This window comes from Panthera leo, chromosome E3 (assembly GCF_018350215.1).
Source record: "Panthera leo isolate Ple1 chromosome E3, P.leo_Ple1_pat1.1, whole genome shotgun sequence".
Classification (NCBI taxonomy): domain Eukaryota; kingdom Metazoa; phylum Chordata; class Mammalia; order Carnivora; family Felidae; genus Panthera; species Panthera leo.
In genome coordinates this window covers 35,869,151-35,891,228 of record NC_056694.1, presented here as the reverse complement: position 1 = coordinate 35,891,228, position 22,078 = coordinate 35,869,151, and the positions used below count along the sequence as shown (strand labels likewise).

The 22,078-nt window shown below is 39.2% G+C and overlaps 1 protein-coding gene and 1 pseudogene across 18 annotated transcripts in view; both read left to right on the top strand.

Moving 5' to 3' along the window:
- Positions 1-22,078, top strand: part of RBFOX1 (RNA binding fox-1 homolog 1) — a 1,461,670-nt gene that overhangs the window by 371,044 nt on the left and 1,068,548 nt on the right. The window lies entirely within an intron of this gene.
- On the top strand, positions 7,691-14,257 carry LOC122210252 (annotated as a pseudogene).

Below are 22,078 nucleotides of genomic sequence, written 5' to 3'. Positions count from 1 at the left end.
ATTTCTACTTGGGATTTGTTTGTTTTGTCTCCTCATAAAATAACCATTTGCAACAATAAACATTTTGTAAGTTCCGATACTTTTTCTTTCTATTGGATAGATTCCCAGAACTGAAATAATTAGTGAAAGTTATGCAAATTTTTAGTTTTAACAAATATTACTAGATTTTTACCCAAAAACATTGGAACGGTTTTCAATCTTCCCAACACTATAAACTAACTGGCCAACATCATATATTAGCAATCTTTTAAAAATTACTCAGTATAAGTGTAGCCTATACTATGTTGTTTTAACTTGCATTTTCCCAACTACCTGTGATGCATAATGTCTTTTCTATTGTATGAATCACTGCTTTATAATCCATTTTCAGTTGGTTTATCTTTCTCTTGTTAATTTTTAGAAATTCTTTGTAGGCTATAGCTGTTTACCTTAGTTACACTTGCTATAAATACATGCTATCATTTGCCTTTTGACTCTATCTATAGTGTCTTTTTCCATGTAAAAATTTAATTTTTCAGTGATCACTTCTATTATGGAATTAAGGAGCTATCCTTCCCCTATCCAACTTTTATAAAAATAGCCTCATATTTTCTTATAATAATTTGTACTTTTATGCTTTTTCTTTAGATTTTTCAAGTTACTTGAAATCACTTTCTTTTTTAAAGTAATCTCTACCCCCCAGTGTGAGGCTTGAATTCACGACCTTGAGATCAAGAGTTGCATGCTTTCCTGACTGAGCCAGCCAGGTGCTCTTGAATTTACTTTTTCAAAATGCAGTTTGAAATTTAGCATGCTTTGTTTCTCTTAAAAAGGTTATTCAGCTGACCCAACACCATTTATTCAGTATTTCACCATTTCCACTAACTTGTATGTATACCCCCCCCCCCAACACACACATATACATTATCATTTCTGCCCTCTTTATGTTCCCTTCAACCACTTATTTCCTATTGTGTCTTGGAGTTTTGCTCATGAATGCCCTTCAGCCTTGACATGAAGCTGTCAAATGACCTAGGAAAGACCAGAATTCCTGACATTAAAGTGCTGGGCTGGTAACACTTAGGGTCAGAAACTTTTTGAATCGATGTACTCATGAGGTTTCTTTTGGGTATAAGTGTCAGAAACCCCACCCAAGTTGGTTTCAGCAAAAATGAAGAATACTAACCTTCACAACTGAAAACTCCAGGAATGGCTCTAAGTTTGCTAGGTCCAGAAGCTCAAACTATGTTACTAGGACTGAGTCTCATCTCCCAATCTCCAGACTCTGTTACCACCATGTTTAGGTTGACTCTGCCATTGTAAAATGGGAAGATGGTTACTCACTGCCATAGGTTTTATCTTATTCTCTGAACAGCCTCAATATAAAACCCTGAATCACATGCACATCACTAAAACAATCCCCACTGTCAGAGGAATGTGAGTTCCCCAGTAGCTAGTCTGTCTCACATGCCCTGCTTGAGCTCTGGGGTAGGGTCAACTCTACAAGAACCGTCCAAACTGGCGGCTTATCCTCCCTGGGAGAAGGAGAGCCTCTAAGAAAACATCAAATGTTGTTACTGGAAGGATGGGGTGGCCCCTTAATAATCCCATACTAGTGATGTTCAATACAGCTGATTCATTGTGACTCAAATTTCCGTATTACTTCTGCAAATTCATTCAGCCCTTTAAATGAGTCATTGCTTCATGTTCTACTGTCCCTGCCACTGGCCTTTGATCAGATTTTGGCCCTTGGGGTGAAGGCCTCTCTTTCCGCCAGGTTGGAACGGTAGCTCTGATGGCTGCCTAAATGTTGGCTGTATCTAAATGTTTCTTTCCAGAGAAATACAAATTAAAATAATAATGTGGTAACATTTTTACACCTTGAATTGGCAAAGGTTAACAAAATTGATAGTAACTGATTTTGGTGAGACTGTGAGATAACACAAATCCTCATATACTGATGGTGAAAGTGTAAACCGGTATAGCCTTTGAAAGCTGTATAAAAAGATACAGTTTTAAACAGCATTGCCTCTGTTATTAATTAGGCCTATAGCACAAACGCTTTCAATTGGTTTATCTTTTGAAAATAGCCACACCAGTGCAGAAAAGCATACATGCGAAAGGTTTGAATCAATGTAGCATTTTTATAATATCAAAGTCATATCCAATTTAATGTATATTAGTAGTGGACTGATTACAGAATTGCTGACATTTAAAGAAAGGGCAATTATACATTTGAATACCAAAAAAAAAAAAAAATCTTTCAAGGTAAGGAAAATAGCTCCTCAAGGAAGATTTGGCCTGAAAATCATTGCCATAGTTAGTATTTTGCAAAGGTTTACCCTAGAGTGGGCAGGTCACCTCTTTCGTGCTTTGATTACACCTTCCATATGGATTACAGATCATATTCAAAACATTAATTACTCAGCAACAGCATTAATCACTTCGCTGAATGCATTTCACCTTTTCTCCTTCCCACAATGTTTGTTTAAACCAAGTTGACTGGATAGCAGTGCATTAAAAAGAGGTAATAGTATTTGGCAGAAGGAGATCTGAGCTTCCAAGAGAAGGATTCTGGGGTCGGTTGTTAAGCCATCATTTATTACCTCTGTTACCCCCAGGCAAGGTGCTTAGCAGCTTTGGAAAGTCCATATGCTCTTTTGCAAAATGGGCATAGTAATCAGTCTCTCAGATCTAGCCTGCTTATCATGAACAGTATATAATAGTGAATGTTTGTAAAATGTTCTATAAACCCGAAAGCCCTGGCCACATTCGCCAGTGTTGCTCTCATGGAATTACCTTTTATGACTATGTTCAATCTCTGTCCTCTTATTTCCCACATGAGGAGGTTTTTTACCCAGGCAGAGTGGTTGTCTAACACTCTGTGTTTGCAGAACGAGGCAGAGCAGTTTACTTGGAAAAATAAAAAAATGGTAGAGTGAGTTTTGTTGTTGTTTACTTATTTGTTTTATTTGACAGGGAGATGAAAGGCACACTTTCTATACCTTGTGCCTCTAATGATACTATTCTTCTTTTGACAGTGTAGATGAGCCAGAAAGAGTCAAGATAATGCAGTGCATTTGATTTCATTCTTTACTGGACATCTTTTATTTTCATTTCTGTCCTGAATGAGTCTGGCAGTTGAACTCAGTCCTTGGGTTCCTAGGACTCAGCTTCTAAAATCCACAAGGAAAGTAAATTGGTAGTATCCTCACCTGTGTTTTTAATGCACACTCAGACCAGAGCCTTCTCACTTAAGGAAATACATATGTCTTTAAGTGACATAGATTGGAACATGGCCTTGCTCATTTGTTTCCATGCTTTTGTGCTGAAAGGGCAGAGTACACAAGCTTGCAACAGAGACCATAGGGCTCACAAAACAGAAAATATTGATTCTCTGAGCCTTTATGGAAAAAGATGGTCATATCCTGATTTAGACTGAAGTTTGAGTTGATTCATTGTTACACCAACCAAAAACTTGAAAATTATTTATATTTGTGAGTATGTGTATAACCTTTAAACTTTCTGGCTAATCCTTACTAGAAAAAAAAAAGGAATTAAAAAAATTCCAAAACCATCAGTGGTTATAATCTTCTTCAGTGCATCTTGACATAATTTTATTTTTCAAACATTTTAAACGCCTTCTCTTTCCCAAGGACGGTGTTAGGTACTTTCACATATGTTATTTAATCCCCTCAGCAACCATCTAAATTTGTTGGTATTAAACCCATTTTAGAGGTGAGGAAATGGGTGTTCTGGAGGATTTAAATAACTTGCCAAATTTCTTGGAACTTCACAAAGCCAGAATACAAAGTTAGACGTGTCTGAATTTGAGCTGATGGCTGCTGGGTGGAAGGTGATTGGACTTACCTTCTCTCCACTATCCTGGTGCCAAGTCTATGGGAGGAATCTCTGAGGGAAGGAAACCAAAGGATAAAGAACTAACCTGCAATGGACCCAGGAGGCTTACGTCAGAGTTTCATCTTTTTTATTGTCTTTCTAAGGTATTTTGAACTATGCTGGGCTCTTTTTTTGATGTATATTTATTTATTTATTTAGAGAGAGAGGGAGCGAGAGAGAGGGAATGAGAGTGAATCCCAAACAGGCTCCACGCTGTCAGTACAGACCCCAATGCGGGACCTGAACCCACAAACCATGAGATCACAACCTGAGCGAAGGTCAAGAGTTGGACACTTAACCCACTGAGCCACCCCAGACCCCCGAACTAGGCTAGGCTCTTTGACTTTGAATCATAGCATGCTGTTCAGTGTGGATGCTCATATTTAGGTTCTGGTGATATGAATGTAAAATAAGTGAAGAAAAACATAGAGTCCACTCAGATTGATTTCTAGACAGAGATGTACAGAAACCTGAATAGTCCTTATTTGGGGACCAGTGTTCCCACCCCACATTGACTTTAATATAATTAAATACAGTTGATCTAATCATTTATATCATTTATTTGTATGAATTGTATCTGATAACATAATGAGGTTTAATTCTATTTTAGTTATAATTATTTTAGTTATATTTAATATATGTGTGTATATATATAATAAACCACTTTATTGAGATAGGATTGACATACAAAAAGCTGTACATAATGTACACAGCTTGGTGAGTCTAGAGGTAAGTACATACCTATGAAATCACTGCAATTAAGGCCATAAACTTGTACATCACCACCAAATTTTCCTCCTTTTTTTATATATATTTTTTTCTTTTGTGGTAAGAACACTCATAGATATACCCTCTGAACAAATTTTTAAGTATACAACACAATATTGTTAACTACAGATCCTGTTGTATAGTGTATATCCAGAACTTATTCATGTAACTGAAACTTCATACCTTTTGACCAACATGTCCCCATTCTCTCCCCTGCCCTGCCACACCTCTGGAAACCACTACTCTGCTGTCTGATTCAATGAGGTTGACTATTTTAGACACCTCATAAAAGTGGGATCATGCAGTGTCTGTCCTTCTGTGTCTGGTTTATTTCACTTAGCATAATGTTCCAGTTTCGTCACAGTCTTGCAAATGCAGGGTTTCTTACTTTTTCAGGTCTGAATACTATTCTGTTGTATGCGTGTACTACATTTTCTTCACTTATTCATCCACCATGGACGTTAGGTTGTTTCCATATCTTGGCTATTGTGAATAATGCTAAACATGGGAGTGCAGATATCTGTCTGAGATCTTAATGTCAGTTCCTTTGGATATACAACCTAAAAGTGGGATTGCTGGATCTAATGGAATACTATTCATAATTTTTTGAGGGACCTCCATACTATTTTCCATAGTGGGTGCGCTAGTTTATATTGCCACCAACAGTGTACAAGAGTGCCTTTTTCTCCACATCCTCACCAACACTTTCCTCCTTCTTTCCTTCCTTCCTTCTTTTTCTCTTTTCTTTTTTCTTTTCTTTTCTTTTCTTTTCTTTTCTTTCCTTTCCTTTCCTTTTTTTTTTCTTTCTTTCTTTCTTTCTTTCTTTCTTTCTTTCTTTCTTTCTTTCTTTCTTTCTTTCTTTTTTGATAATGGCCATTCTAACATGTGTGCAGTGATATCTCATTGTGTTTTTTATTTCCCTGGCGATTAGTGATGCTGAACACCTTTTCAATTATTATGGATTAAATGGATTATTATATGTAAAGTGTTGCGGCAACAGCAGGAACTCAAGTTACATTAACATGGTGCTTATTTTTAATAGTGTTGTCGTTGTTATTATAATAATAATTTTTATTACTATTAAATACAATGGTGTACATAAATATCCAGGCAAGGTGACTTTATTGTAGCTGGGTTTCCTAAACTGCAATATTTATACCCCCTAGAACTATATTTTGGTGAGACAGGGACCCTTAACCACAGAGTGCATAGAGCTGGTTTCCTGAAGCATCAATTTTGCTCAAAGCTTTCAGAGGGAAGGTGTTATTTTTTATATTAAAAGCAAACAAATATATAGGTAAGAGAAGGCACGTGCACATAAATTTTTAAGAGAAAACCTGAGACATCAAGCACCATTGACATGCCATTGGATTCTTCCAGCTATGGCTCTAGAATTCTATGGATAAGGCTTAGATCTCCTCTGCCATTAGTTAGTGGTATTTAGAAGGGAAATTTTGCAGAGCGGTAATTGTAACATCTCCCAATGGTGGCTTTTATTTTTCTGTATAGTTCTTATGTTTGATTGTTCAAACTCTCTACCTTTGTCAAGACAGAAAAACATGATAAAAAAGGGTTAATAGGAAAATCCCAGAATAAGCTTTTTCTTTTCTTTTCTTTTCTTTTCTTTTCTTTTCTTTTCTTTTCTTTTCTTTTCTTTTCTTTTCTTTTTTAATGTCTCTACTGGTCATCTGATGGCCAGAGCATTCTGTATCTTAAGAGCTAAGAAAAAAGAAATACCAAAGAAACAGAGTTTATTTGTATTCAGGCCTGAGGGATGGGGGATGTGTGGGGGTGGGCATGATGGTTTTTTTTGGCAAAGAGATACATCTTTGAAGTCAGCTCTTTACTGCATGAGGGTAGATTTATTGCATAAGGTAGATAGATGCCCAATGTCTCCCACACTGTGGTGGGGGTAGGGATGATTGGGAGCCCTGGAAGCCTATGTGGCTTATGTCTCTTGATTATGAAGGGCATATAGTTTAGCTTTTATTTTTTCACTAAATAAAGATTTAAAGTAAGTCACCCAGATACATTGGCAAAATTGCAAGATTCAGAATTACAATTCATCATACAGCTTGATAAACTCATGTCCCACTGCTGAACCACACTGCCTTTTATGCACAAATTAATATTTTTTTACAACCCCTGCAATGATTTAGTAAAGAGCACAATTATAGTTTAGGACATTGCCATCTGCAGCGGGACATTTAAAACAGAATTAGGTCTAGAAATCATGACTGACACGTTGTTGTCACTCAAACTGTGATTGGTACAGTACCTTCTGTTTTATTAACAGTTTTAATGGGAAATTATTTTGCCACAAAAATTCTCATCTGTTAAATAGCCTTTAGATGACTTTTTTTTGTTACGCATTTGCAAAGATAAATAAAATCATTTTATTTGTGTGTCTTTGTTAAAACATTAAAATATTCAGCATATATTTTTTAAATGTGTCCTCATTTTTCTTGTTTTGCTCACTAGTTGTCCCCTCCTCTTTTGTCTAACTTTTCTCATGGACCACAGGTCCCAGAATTCAGGAACGGCCTAAGGCATTTGTTTTACCCTTGAAAAGGTTCTGTCCTACTACATACATGAGCAAAAAGAACTATAGATAGAACATGCAATGTGTGTGTCTCGCCCTGAATATGGACATAGGCTGTGTGAGGTCAATGGCAGGGTTTTGTCAAGAGGACATTGGAGATTCTGGTAGAAAAGAAAGCAAAGGGGCAAGAAAAGAGAAAAGAAAGGGCCAGGGTAAAATATGAAAAGTAGAAAGGAAATAAACAAAATCGTACCCAGGAGCCACATTATCAAGTCCTAGTAACTAATAAAGTGGTTACCTCTCACGTGGTAGTGAAGTTCTGAAAATACAACCATGAGTAGAGTCCGTTGTAGCTATTGACAGTCCATTCAGAAGGTCTCAGTCAAAGCCCAGCCTGTTGTCTATTTAGGAGACCAACAGAGCCAAATTTTAATCCAGCTATGAAATGGATTTCTTTTTTGATTAAACACCAGATGAGGCATTGGTTTGCTTTTAGGGGCCATGCCTGCCATGCAGAAAAGAAGTGGCTTTAAAAAGGGGATTCACACTGTGGGAGGTGAGCTGCCCCTCCTCTGAGGTATCTGAGAGCCTAGAACTCAGGAGGAAAGAGCAGATTCACATCTCCTATTTCATACTCACTCATCAGGATTTGTGCAGTGTCTGGGATGCCTATGGAATTGCTGTCAGCGTTCACACTGGTTTCCCTTGCTTTTGTTTTCCATACTGTCCCACATTCCAGTTGAATGCATACAAGTTAGAAGGAATAATCCTAGCATCCTGGAGTGCTCTCGTATACATAGGGTCAGTCATTGGGAATTAGGAATCCTCCATTGCCTGTCAAGACCTATAGAGTAGCGGATAGGGACTTCACATTCCTATATTTATCTCACGTGGACTAAGCTATTGGTGGATGAGTAACTTCATCTTACTATTGATAAGGGTATGTGATGCCAATGCAGCTCACATTCTAGACAGCAAAGTGACCCAAAGAAATCTTTTTCCTATTTGAACTTGGCACACAGTAAGTCCTGTAGTTAGCAAACAGTCATTAATCATCTATTTTGCACCTGGCAAACAGACATTTGCTTAGTGAGTAATTTATTATTCTATAATCATTCATTTTAAATATTTGTATATAGAAACCTGATTAGACGTTGTTGATAGCCCAAATTCCTGCCTCCAGTTAGGGCTAGCTGTTTGCTTTAAAGAATATGCCCCCTTGTATGCTTCCTTAATAGGTGGAGTAGGTTTAAAAGGGCATGATTCGATCGAAGTGGTTACAGGAACAGTTTGTTAATGCTTGGATTCAGTCATCTTACTAGTTGTAAACTACTCACAAATATTAAATGTGTGACTATACTGTTATATGAAAGCATAGATATGGCACAGTCCTGTCTACTGTACATCTACTCAAATGTACTTTAGGACTTGATTAGCACCTGTATTCTATTGTGTTGCCTTGGGCATTAATAGATCAAATATCAGAGTGTCTGCTTTCCAAGATCACCTGTTCTGTGTCCATGGCTCCATCTTTTACACTTAGGATTTCCAGATGGTCTTCAGCCTCTCCCCAGGATCCCAGTTTTTATCTGCCCAATTGGCTGTTGGATAGCTCCATGTGGAGGTTCTGTAAGTTTACCCAATTGAGAGTGGCCAAAATGAGCCTCTTATCTTTCTCAAATCTTTATCAGATGCTCCTGAAATTGGTCACTGGTGCCAGCGTTCAATCAATAACTTAAAATACAAATCTAGAAATTGACATTGACTTTTTGGTCTCTTCTTTTTCTTCTTCCTCTCCTTCTCCTCTCTCCCTCTCTCCTTCTCTCTTTCTCTCTCTCCTCCTCTACTCCTCTTCCTCCTTCTTCTGTTTTTTAAAGCTATCCCACCCCTACATATTTTCTAGTCATTCAATGAGTCCTTTTAATTCTATTTCTAAAATATTTATTGAATCTTTCCTTCCTATTATATGATCACTGTCATGTCTTCATTTGTGTCAACACTCATCATCTTTTGACCTGAAATGTAATAAAAGAGTCTCTTAATGGATCTTCCTACTTCCAGTGGTCCATTCCCACATTCTACCTGGAGTGGTGTTCCTAGCCACTGCCTGTTTCACTTTCCCTGTGGAGAAATGGAGTCCAAACCCTTTGGCATAACATAATGCCCACTTTACCCTAGCCATTAGCTCATACAGTCACGCCTCTGTGCCTTTACATAAGTTACTTCCCCTGGTTAGATTGCCATTTTGTACTGACCATGTTAAATGAACTCCTTTGCATCCTTTAAAACCTAACTCAAGCATCACTACCTTTGTGAATTCTTTGAAATCTGCCTTCTGACCTTAAGCAGAACAAAAAGGCTCCTCCTATGCATGTCTCCTATGCAAGCAGATGCATAGCATACTTTACTCTTATCTCAGCTATAATTATAATATATATTCACACATCTTATAATGCCTAAGCTTCAAATATATAAACATAATGTATAAAATATAATTATAATGTTATTTTATAATACTTGTTTATATTTACCTTTTTCAACAGATTTATTCAACTTTGTATCTGACAAGGATTCTGGAATTCATATATGGAATTCACTGGGCATTCACATATATAATGTTAGAAAAATGAATCTATCAATATTTTTGGTGATATTTTTAGAGGGGAAGATATCTTTATGCTTACAGTTGGAGGAAAAAAAGCCTAACAAAACCTAACCTTTAGTGCCAGAGAATTTGTATTTATTTTAGCACTCAAGTTTTAAATTGTGTTTCTGACAGGCTGGACCACAGCTATGCTTCATGAAAGATCATGAGACACAGGGAAGAGGTTTATTCATCACAGCATTGGGATATTTTGCTTTTCTGAAAAGCAAAGGGATCTGGGGACTCCTTTGCAGGCTGGCCATGTCCTGTGCAACCCTAACTGTGTCTAGACACTCTAGCAGGGGTAGAGAGTATGGTTGGGACTTTGCAGGAAGTCGGCTTGCGTCAGAGGCACATGGAGAAGGAAAGGAATACAGAAGTAAGAAGAAAGGTTTCAGTGGCCAAGACAACAACTCTCCCCATCTCTGTCTTTCTCTGGGGCCAGAGTCCTTCTGCTTATCTGTCTCTCCCTTCTTCCTCTCATTTCTTTCTAGAGGTCACCTCTTTGCATTTCTCTACTTCTCTGTAGATTGCTTCTCTTAACTACTCATCAGAATCTACTGTGAAAATCCAGCCAGCCTTCCAAGTCCAGCTGTCAAACTTACCACTCCATCTGTTTTCCAATTCTGGAAGTCTCTCTAGGAGTGACTCTGATTTGACCAGAGAGGATTATGTGTCTGATCCAGCTCCCTGGACTGGGGATTGGTTGAGGTGGGGTCACAAGAGGAGAAGGTTCTCTAAGAAACCCTGAAGGGTGGGGGGCAATGATTGGCATCTCTGCCATGGCATGGAGAGATGTTGACTGAGCGTTACACATGCCTATAGCATCAATTGCCTTTTAATTTCTTAAAATCTTGAGTAGAGGAAACTCTCGGGCATGTAAGATTTCTACCGTCATTCTGCCCTGGGCTCAGACAAGATTAAGTTATTGGAATTGGGAGCCTGTTTTGTCTCCTTATTTCCTTTGTGGGGTGACAGACTACTGACCTAAGGAGTGAGGGGATTTGAGGAAATGAGTGATTTCTAATCTCACATGACTTTTTGTTCTCCCCAAATGTCTGTGCAATCCCCTACTTAGGAAATTCAAGGGACAAATTGTTATTTTTTTAAAAAAATGTTTTTTTAATATTTATTATCGAGACAGTGAGAGAGACAGACCATGAGCAGGGGAGGGGCAGAGAGAGGGAGACACAGAATCCAAAGTAGGCTCCAGGCTCCCAGCTGTAAGCACAGAGCCCAACCCGGGGCTCAAACTCACGAACTTTGAGAGATTATGACCTGAGCAGAAGTCAGATGTCAACAGATTGATCCATTAAGGTGCCACCCCCTGCCCCTGGGAAGATTTTCCTAAAGAAGGTAGTGCAACAATTTAGGGATATCTCAAAGCAAACCTCTTTTGTCTTAAAAGTGTCCATGCTGGCATAACATACAGAAATGCCAGTAATAATGTGTGTGCCTCTCCCCACACAGGGGAGAAAAAAATCTTTTTCCTGTATACATCTTAGGTTTTCTGGCTGAGGTTCTGTAAATTGGACTGACAAAAGACAGATTAACAAGAGAAAAGCATACAGATTTATGTAATGTAAGTTTTACGTGACACAGGAGACTTCATAAGGAAATGAAGACCTGAAGAAGTGGTTAAATATGAACATTTTTATACTAGGTTTGATGAAGAGTCGGAAGTCATGGGGAAATGTGATAGCAGCTAAGTGGTAAACTGGGGAGAACTTAACAAGTCCTTCTGTGTCCCTCCATCTTTGGAGATAAGGATAGGGAGGGCACCTCTCCCATGAGATCTTATGACCTGCTTCAGAGTGGATGGGGGGCTCAGAGAGTGCTTCCTGCATCTGCTGTTACTCAGATTCTTTCCGCTTCAAATATTCAGTATGCCGCCGCAGTACCATATTTTGTAGTAGGGAGTGTTGAACCCCTTCCATGTCCACCCCAATCTTCTGCTCTGGGGCCTGAGGACCCTTTGTAATATCTGAAAGCTTTTCCCTGCTGTCTCTTAGCCTTCATATTTCATACCCTGCATCTTCTTTCTGACCCTGCCTACTTGTCCACTTCATGTTCTGGTTATTACTGAACAGAGGTCATCCTGCGAGACTCTTTGCTGACAGAGGTGGTTTGTGTGTGTGTGTGTGTGTGTGTGTGTGTGTGTGTGTGTGTGTGTGACTCGGTGGCATGTGCTCAATCAGTATTTGAAGGAAACAAAAGCAGGAAGTTTAACCAGTAATAATAAATCCTAACAACCTGAGAATCATATCTAAAGCATCTACCCCAATTACTTCCCCATCTCAGTGCATGGTTTATTTTCTACATAGCAGTTACTAAAATGTGTCATTATCTTGTTTGTTGTCTGTCTTACCCACTAGAACATAAGCTCCCTGAGGGCTAGGGTTTTGTCTATCTTGTTTACCTAACACAGTATTGAAAACAAGTAATCACTGTGGAAATAAACAAACACCAACCAAATGAGAACTGTTTATTCAAAGCATACTGTAGCAAGGGAGTTAGCCAGCATCACTTGTCAGAGACTCAACATCAGGCAATAGGGTGAGAAAGCTTCATAGATGAAAAAAAAAAAAAAAAAAAAAAAAAAAAGGAAGGCTTCAGGTGTGTCCTAACTGGAGGCTTTTGGTGTGGGAGTGCTGCACGTGCACCAAGTGGAAGCAGGACATTCCATGTGACTGGTTGCACACCTTGGCCCTAAGTTCGAAGTGGGTACAAAAGTTAGGAAAGCTGTCCATTACTAATCAAGTTGTGGCTCTTTCTGAGCTGGTCGTGTTACAGGCCTTTTTGTTTTGGCTTCCTGAACTGATCACCAGAGATTAGAAGTCAGAAGTGGTCTGATGTGCTACCAGTATGATTTGTGGATAGCAGGCTGGTTTCCTGGGCGGGATACTGCCAATCATAGGTCTGAGTTCTATTTGTATATGTGGTTTGGTTGTTTTCCATTTGTATATTCAGTCTCTCCCTGTTGATGAGAGGAAAGGAAGGAAAGAAGGAAGGACTGTTATTCCAATTCCATTATCCAGATTTCATTTTGAATACCTCATGTCAAGGAGTAGTTCATCCTAAAGTTGACGTGGTGACTGTTTTTGAGAGAGTGCATCCTTGAATCATATCCCATAGTCAAAAGCTAGAGCACAGTAAAGAAGAAAGAGACTCTTTTCCTGTCTGTCCGCCAAATAAGAGCCAAAGGCTTTTGAGGAGGCACTTAAAGAATTTTCAGTTTGCAGTTGTGCAGAAACTGTTGTTCAGGTAATTTAACATTGATTTTAGTTTAAAAGGCAATTAAGACAAAATGGGCAGCCACTAGCCACTTAGGTTAAATAAGCTTAGATTTAAATTGCTCCCCATTACCACCTTTGTTTTCTATGTTTGAGCTGTTTTATGCTAATTTAGCATGCAATGGTGTGGAGGCCCAATTGGGGCAGGTGGATGGGAGAGGAACCTAGCCAAAGCCAGGGAGATGGTTATTGAAAGAAGAAATAGTTGGCCCAAAACTGTTCCCAGGGTGAAATAGGTTCTCTTTTATCCTGTTACTGGGTATAGGATTAATAGAACATTCCAGGATTCTGGTTCTTTAGATCTAAAATTTTAAAAATGGGGCCCACATTTTGACTGACCACTTTTACTTCCAAATATTTATTTATCCTGAAATAACGGAGAGAGACAAGCTCATAACATTATGGATAAGAATGTTCATGTTGGTGTTATTTAACACCAAGAATGTACGTATTGGTATTATTTAATAGAAATTGTGTATTCTTATAGTGGCATACCAAAATTGATGTTATCTTTTTGTTTTTTACAGCAGAAAAGGTTCATGATACATTGCAAAGTAGAAAAATGAGCTTATATGGTAAAATGTCTATTCTGTGCTTCTGAGTTTTTAGTCACATATGCAATGAAAAATCTTTGAGGGACAGATTTGCAATGTTACGTGTGGCTTTCTGGGTGATAAATAATGAGTGACTTTTTTCTTATGCTTTTCCAAATTTTCTCAAATTTCCACAATAAACACATATGAGGTGCTGAAGCTTGGGAGCAAGGTTGCTGAGATCAGAACTCCTAAAACAACCGATAAGTCTGGAAGGCTGTGGTCCAAGGTCATTTTTGCTGGCTATTAGTGGGGTCTCCGGAACTAGAGGGAATACACGGCTCTTCTTAAAATTGAAGGTATTTATGCCCGAGATGAAACTGAATTCTGTCTAGGCAAGAGAAGTGCTTATGTGTACAAAGCAAAGAATGACACAGTGACTCCTGGTGGCAAACCGAACAAAACCAGAGTAATCTAGAGAAAAGTTACTCGTGCTCATGGAAACAGTGGCATGGTTTGTGCCAAATTCCAAAACAACTTTCCCGCCAAAGCCACTGACCACAGAATCCATGTGAAGCTATACCCCTCAAGGATTTAAACTTACTGGAAAGTAAATAAAGGTGTAGATCTGTAAAAAGAAACAAAAACAAAAAAACAACAACATAATGGTTTTACAATTTCATAATTGTATAAAAAGGATTGAAACAATACTGGTTTGTTGTAACTCTATTTAAAACATCCTCTCAGTGGTGTGCTTGATGTATGCCATCTCAAGTATAAGGTTAAATGTACATGCTAAATTCTGAGCAGGTAGAATGAATGTTCCTTTGTAATCATTCTGTTTCTTGCTCAAAGAAAGTCGGCAAAGCTTCATTAAAGAAGGTCATTCACCTGGTCCTAGTTTAAAGTTGTAAGGTGGACCATTCTGTAGAGCACACGTCTAAAATATGCCCAGGTGATTCATGCTTTTGTCTATTAGGAAATGTGGCCATTTACCAGCAACCAATGTTGAGCTAATGGGATCCATTTAGGAATATAACCACAACAAGCCCACCATAAATCGTATGCTCTCCCATCTGAATATGCTTCATTAAGCTCACCTTTCCTGATGCAACTGGATTATTAGATGTCAAGACGAAGAAAATCATTAGGTCCAGCTGCTCTAATCCTACAAAGCACCAATGTGGTTGCTATGTAATTTTATTTTAGTTTATTTTTCAGATAGAACATGCTTTGTGCTTTTCTATAGGAAAATATTTTCAAACTGGTAAAGAAGCAGTATTACTGTATTGTGAGGCATATCTCAGTAGGTCATTACCATAACTTACAGCAGAAGGGTAATCTATGTCGCATTTTACTTCAAGGGTAAGATTGATTTTTATAAAAATCTTTAGTGCATTGAAGCTTAAATTTTTGTTTTCCTATGAAGAAGCAATTAGATACTGGAGTCTTCCAGAAATGTTAGGTTAGTGTGAGCTAAACCTTGATGTGTTTTTGAAGGTCTTATCATTCAACAGTCAAAGAGAAAAGGCAGTTTCTGAGGGAGAAAAACACATTGGCACGGTGGCAGTTGTCACAGCTCACATGGCCAGGGGCATCCACCATTTTCTTACATTTACATCTGTTGGGGAAATTGACAAAAACCCGAAATAACAAAGAAGACTATAATAAGCATCTTCATTTCCACCCCCAAGAACCACCAATTTTGAATGTTTTCTTCCAGGTAGGTGCATATAAATATATGTGTATAGACACACACATGTACACAGACACACACACTTTAAAAGTGGTGCACACATTCCCTTTATAATCAAAAACGCTATGTGTATGTGTGTATGTATACATATGTATATTTAAATAAATACATATTTTTAAGGTTTTATACACATACAGACTTTATTAAAAAGGGGTGTGTGTGTGTGTACCCTTTAAAGGGTTTGTGTACATAAAGCTCATATATGACCTTTTATATATCAATGTTCTTTTAAAGGAAAACTAAGTTCTCAACCTCCTCCATCAACAGCAGTGCCTTTCCCCTTTCTAAACACTATTAGGAATTTGGGGCCCATTCTTCTAGATGAGAAGTTGGGAAACTTTTTCTGTAAGATGCAAGGTAGTAAATATTTTAGGCTTTGTGGACCATTTGGTCTCTGTCATAAATACTCAGCTCAGTCATCACAATGTATTAACAAATGGGTATAGTTGTTTTCCAGTAGAACTTCTTTCGGGGACATTGAAATCTGAAATATTTTTCATATATTCCTGTTCTTTTTTTTTAAGTTTGTTTATTTATTTTGAGAGAGAGAGAGAGCACATGAATGGGGGAAGGGCAGAGGGAGAAGTAGAGAATCCCAAGGAGGCTCTGTGCCAATAGCACAGAGCCTGATGTGGGGCTCAATCTCATAAAGTGTGAGATCATGACCTGAGCCAAATTCAAGAGTCACATGCTTAACCCACTGATCCACCCAGGTGCCCTTATATACTCCTGTTCCTTTTTTTTTTTCTTTTTCACCTTTGAAGTATTTTTTAAAAAATGAGCTTGTGAGCTGTGTGAAAACAGGCAGAGGCTGAATCTGGATCGTTTTCTATACAGCCATAAATATTTATATAACTGCAGAAAATCTATAATATTACCTCATTTTTGCATTTTATTTCATAAATAGTCCCATAGTGTATGAATCATTTAAAACTTGCATTTTTATCTCAGTGAAATTTTGACTGAAAAAAATGTATATATAGTTGTTCTTTGTAGTATGAGTCAGTCTCTTCATCTTTATACATATTTGTGTCTGTATAGCTATGGATTATTCACACTTTAGTCATTTTTCACTGCTATATAATATTCCATCACAGAATATATTGCATTTTTTATGCCAGTAGGTATTTGCCATTTTTTCCCTTGTAACAAGCAGTGGTGGAGGTATATTCATGAACACAGCTTATATATGTTTTGTTAGGGCAGAGAAGTCAAACTGCTTGGCTATAGCCTGTGCACATTTTCCGTTTTAATAGCTACCAGTAAATTGGTTTCTGGAGTGACGATACCAGTTGACATTCCCACAGGGAGGCTTTGTCTCCTTGGTTTGGAGATTTCATCCATTGCTGTTTTCCTTTGGATGGAGCAAGGAACCCACCTTAGCTCTGTACTGTCTTGTTGCCACAGATGCTCTTGTGGCCTTTTATTTCCCTTTGGGTGAGTAGGGACATTGTTTTAGGTCTCTGCTCGGGCACTTACACACGAGAATAGCAATTTATATCAATAACCAGGTTTGGCAACATCTGCCAAGGTTGTCATACTCCGTGATTAAATGGCCATATGTGCCAGGGAACACGGGGACAATGGGGTTGTAATTAGGGTTTGCTATCTTTCCATCCGCCACCCCCACCATCCTTAACTTCGAATAACCTCGCTTTTGTGAGCTGATTTGTGAATCAAATGATTCCCCTGAGAATGCCAGTTTCTGCTGCAATACTACTTTATTTTGTGCATCTCTGTAATTACACGGGGTTCTGGTTAAGCTAAAATCTAGAAACATTTTGCCACTTTACCCAATGCCATTGACCCCAGAGCTGATATGTGCATATACTAGACTTTAACTTAAATCATCAGAGAATTTAGTGTACTCTGTACTGAACCATCACTGGGAAAGGAAGGTCTACCTAATGCTATCTTAGCATCCTTTAAATGCCACTGCCCCCACCAAAGGCAGGCAGAGAAAACATGCACTACCTTAACTCCATAAGGAACAAGTTAAACAGTGTATTAATGCAATATTTAAAACAATCTTAATGCATAGAAGGAAAAAAAACTCTTCTCATTTTGTTAGTGGTGTGACAGAGGTGGTTGATGGTTATGGAAGGACTTGGCATGTTCCAAAAAAAAAAACCTGGAAATATTGCCTCAAGATATGGGGCTATAATAAATGTGCAAATAAATATTTGAAAGATTTATTAGCATTTTAAAATTTGCTTACCGACATATAAAATCCTAATCACTTGTGCACAAGGCCTGTAACTAAAATAAAGTAACCAAGAAGAAGGCACAGGAATCCAATGAATATTTCACTGCTAATTGAATATAGTCTATATATACACTTTTCTTCCATATTTAGTTCCATCCTAGTCAACTATTGAGTGCTTGAAGAAGCAAGGCCCTATTAGCGTATATAGCTTGCAGTTCTGACTATAAAGAAATAGAAAAAAAAATCTAATTCTCCTACGTCCAAAAGACTGACTTCCCCCATCTAGTTGATTGATCTCTATCCAATGCAATATTCAGACTGGGAATAGCCAGAGCCTGGTGTAACTCTTTCCCATTTAAGTAAGTAAGTAAATAAACGAACAAACAAACAAAGTCACAGATCTTTGTGGATTTTGGGGACATTTACTTTGATGCCATAATCAAGGTAAATACCTTTTCACAGGTGATCTCTAAAGTTCAACAGGACATGGTAGATATTTCCTCCTCAAAGCAGGGTCAAATTTTAGAGCATTCTCATTTAGCAGTTAATGTGCAAGAAGATTTGAGGTCACAAAGTTTTAACTAGTAGAAAAGTGTAATCGTATCTCGGAGGAAACACTGAGGAAAGCCTATCAACAGTGTAGGGGGGAAGGGAGTGATGGGGTTTTCCATCCTTTACTAGTATTTATATGTGGAGTAGCATATTGGAAGTCATAAATACTGTCCCGTGGACATTTTGAATAATGCAGGAGTAGTGTAAGTAATTGGAAGTGCTTATATCCTGCCTTTAGACATTTCACTGCTCGTGAGTTAAAATTGGTTGTCAAGTGTGGACTCGGAGGACCGTGCAAGGTGACCTATTCTGTCATGTGGTACATATTTAATGCTTGAAAGAACAAGGGAAGGGACACGTGCAGGAGAGGGAGAGGGAGGGCGAGCGGCGAGATACTGCCGCCAGCTCGGCGCTTTGCAAGTGCCTCGGAGCGAGGAGGCGGGACCCACGCAGCCTCAGCACCCACCGCCTTTCCTGGGCTGCAAGACTTTGCAAAAACACTGGGCGTCCAATTTGGCGAGTGTTTTGGCGCCCAGGCCGGGGCCGCCCTGGAAGCCGGGCTCAGGCGCGGCAGCGTCCCCGGCACCTTGGTGGCCTCCCTCTGTGCGCCTCTCCGCGTTGAATGCCTCCTTGCTCCGGCTGCTCGCTCGCTCGCTCGCTCTCTCCCGGAGCGTTCTGCACCTGCTGGCGGTGGTGTCAGGCAGCCAGGGCGAGCGCAGGCACGGCGCGCACGACGGATGACTGGAGTCATTTACATTGCTAGCACGTGGCTGCCGTTTGCTGTTGCCTCGGACTTCTCCCGTGTTCTCCCGGGGAGGAAACAGGAGGCACTTTGCAGCCGACAATGAAATCTTGGCAGCTAATTGCAGTCGTGGGAGATGCCCTTCAGGTAAGGCGAGAGAAGAGGGCTCTGAACACCATCAGGGAAGGAGAGGCCGAGAGGGAGAGTGAGGGATGGAGAGAAAGCTGCTTCTGCAGAGGCTTCCTGAAGCCCACTGACTCGCGGGAGGGGGTGGTAGAGGGACGGGGACGGGGGCGGGCGACAGGGGGGAGGAGTGTGCAAACTGACATTTTTGGCTGCCTGTGGCAGAGGAGCCGCCGTCAGCCGCTGTCCAACGTTCACGCCGAGAGGGTGGCGGCGTGTGCGCCTCGGGGCTGCTGATTAGAATAGGGACTTGGCGGCGGCAGGAATCCGGGTAAACCAAAGCGGCGATGGGAGGCTGCGGATGCATTTGCAGCGCGTGAGTGAGACCCGGTACGTGAGGCCAGCCCGGGGACCTCGGAGGGTGGGTCACGGCTCGCCCCGGGCGCACCCGGGGGCGCTGGACGCCCGGAGAGGGCGAGGGGCGTTTGTGGCTACGGGGGAGTCCGGAGATGAATCGATTTTCTTTACTGACGAGAGAAGTTAGTGGGGAACTTCATTGCCCATTCTCATTGGCTCCGTTTAACTTTATTTCTAGAGATGAATAAGCGTTTGTAAGAAAGCCCGTAAAAGTCCCAATAGGCTCGCAGGGGTTTTGCAAGAGCTGCGCGGTTCTTTAAATGGGAGGTTTACGAAATGACTGGCCAGATGGGCCGTGCCTTTGGAAAGTTGGCACGCTCACGTTCCGATGGGGCATGTGTGTGCGTGTGTGGGAATATGTATTGCATGTTTGTGTAAACATGTCTACCGTGCTGGTTGCTCTGTCCTTATCTCCTCTGCTTTGCCTGATGCCCAGGGAAGAGAAATTGCATTGACAGTATTGGTGTGTGTGTGTGTGTGTGTGTGTATACACACACACACACACACACACATATATAGTATATATATATGTATATATATGTATGTACGTGTGTGTGTATATATATATATATATATATATATATATATATATATATGTATATGTATATGCAAAGTGTTGCCTACGACATTTCTCCGCCTAGGAGGATCACCTGGGAGACTCAATCTCAGCCTATCCCTCAGCCATTATTTCCAGATTACCGTGAAACTGGTGGTTTTACTAATTTCTGTTGACAAAAGATCAGTGCCTCCCCCCTACTTAGGAAGGACCCCAGGAGAATTCTGAATCCAAAAGTTTTGTTAGCAAAATCATCTTAGTAGGAATGGTTCACTAAATTACTTCCTGAAAGAGTCCCTTTCTGAGTATCTTTAGATATCTCATAATTTACTCACTGTTCATATGATTTTAATTTTGGTCCCACAGAAATGAACGCAGTCTATAACGGAGGCCATCAAAAATGATTGTGTAATCCTCTTTATTTGGGTAGCTGGGTGGTGAACTGGTTAAGACTATAAAGTCTTTCTCGCTGTGATTCCCTATTTTTGATCAAAATGTATCTTTGGAAATCCAAAGGCCATGAGTGTAAATGTGTTTGTGAAATGGGCTAACTTGCCTTTGCTGTGATTAAGTTTTAAGAGGGTTGTTCTTCAAGTAAGTAAACTACAGTCAATCAGTGACAGCTGGCTTTCATGGGGAATGCGGGCAGCATTCATGATTTTCATACAGAAAGCAGGTTTTTCAACTCTTATCTGCCCACTCACACCCTCCACACATGCCAGTGCTTCCTCTGTATTAAAATACTCATGGATTATGAAGAGAAAATTGCTTCTCTGAACAGTTGGAGGAAGTATTACCTATGGGCAAAGGTTTCTTTTCTCCCTTGCTTACCTGCTTCCTTCTTTCTCTCTTTCTCTCCCTTGCTCTCTCCTCCCTCCTCTCTTTTCTTCCATCTCCCCCCCTTTCCCCCCACTTCTCTCTCTATCCACCTGTATTTCTTTCCATCTGTCTTTATTTTTGTACGTAGAACACAGAAAGCTTTCCAGATATCTTCTTCTGCATTTTTATTGTAACAAATGTTTTGCACCCTAAGGGATAATTGGAACCTGATTTTCTTTTTCTTTTTTTGTGTTCTCCGTTCATATACAAGAACTAATTAATATCAGACAATCTGCTGTACCCTAATCTTGTAAATAAAAGTGAATATTCAAACTTTTCTTGTCATTTGATTTTAACCAAGCAAACTGACTCTGGAGGATGCCTATGTTACATGAAAAGAGCTGGATCTTTTCTCTCTTATCACCAAGTGATGGATTTTTACAACATTGCACTTTGCTTGTTATAACTTTATTGGGCTGAGCATATTTTTATGTTTGTCTACTATAACCTTATCCCTCAAACTTCTGTTTTCTCTATTACCTGTCTTAATTTTAGAAGCTGGATTCATTTTGATCTGTATTTACTTGGACTTGGGAGAAACAACCATCAGTCTTCGCTTACGGGCTAGCTTTAAGTATCGCAAAAATAAGTTTATTTTTCTTTCCAATTTTTTTTTCTCTCTCCATGAGTGTGACACAAAAGTTGAAGGAGATTTCATGTAAAGGAATTTTTGCTGCAATTGCCTTCTTCCAAATTACAACTGTAAGATTTGGACAATAAATAGTCCTATTTTGAGATTATTATATGAGAATCCGTACATATCCCTTGTCATTTTTTGTTTGATAACAGAGAACCTGGTTGGATGGGTCATTCTCGAACTAAATAGCTATTTACAATGTCCAGTGAAAGATCATTTTGGTCTTGTTTTCTGCAAAATTTACAATTTTTAGATTAGAATTTTAGTTGAGTTTGCAGTACCAGAGAAATGGAATGTGATCCAAAAGAGGAAGGATTTTTATGAAATAATAATAAGGCTTTATTATTATTAAACTTCTATTTATGTTTAGTTGTAGCTATTTTGTTTTTTAACAGTTTCATGTGTGTTAGTTTCAAAGTCGTCACAGAGTGGATTGAAACAAGTTCTTTGAAAGTGATTCTAAAAGAATTAAAACGCAATTCCTTTTAGGAGACCTGAATCCTCATCTTGTACTGGTTTTTCAACCAATGTAAAAATAAATAGGGAGAAAA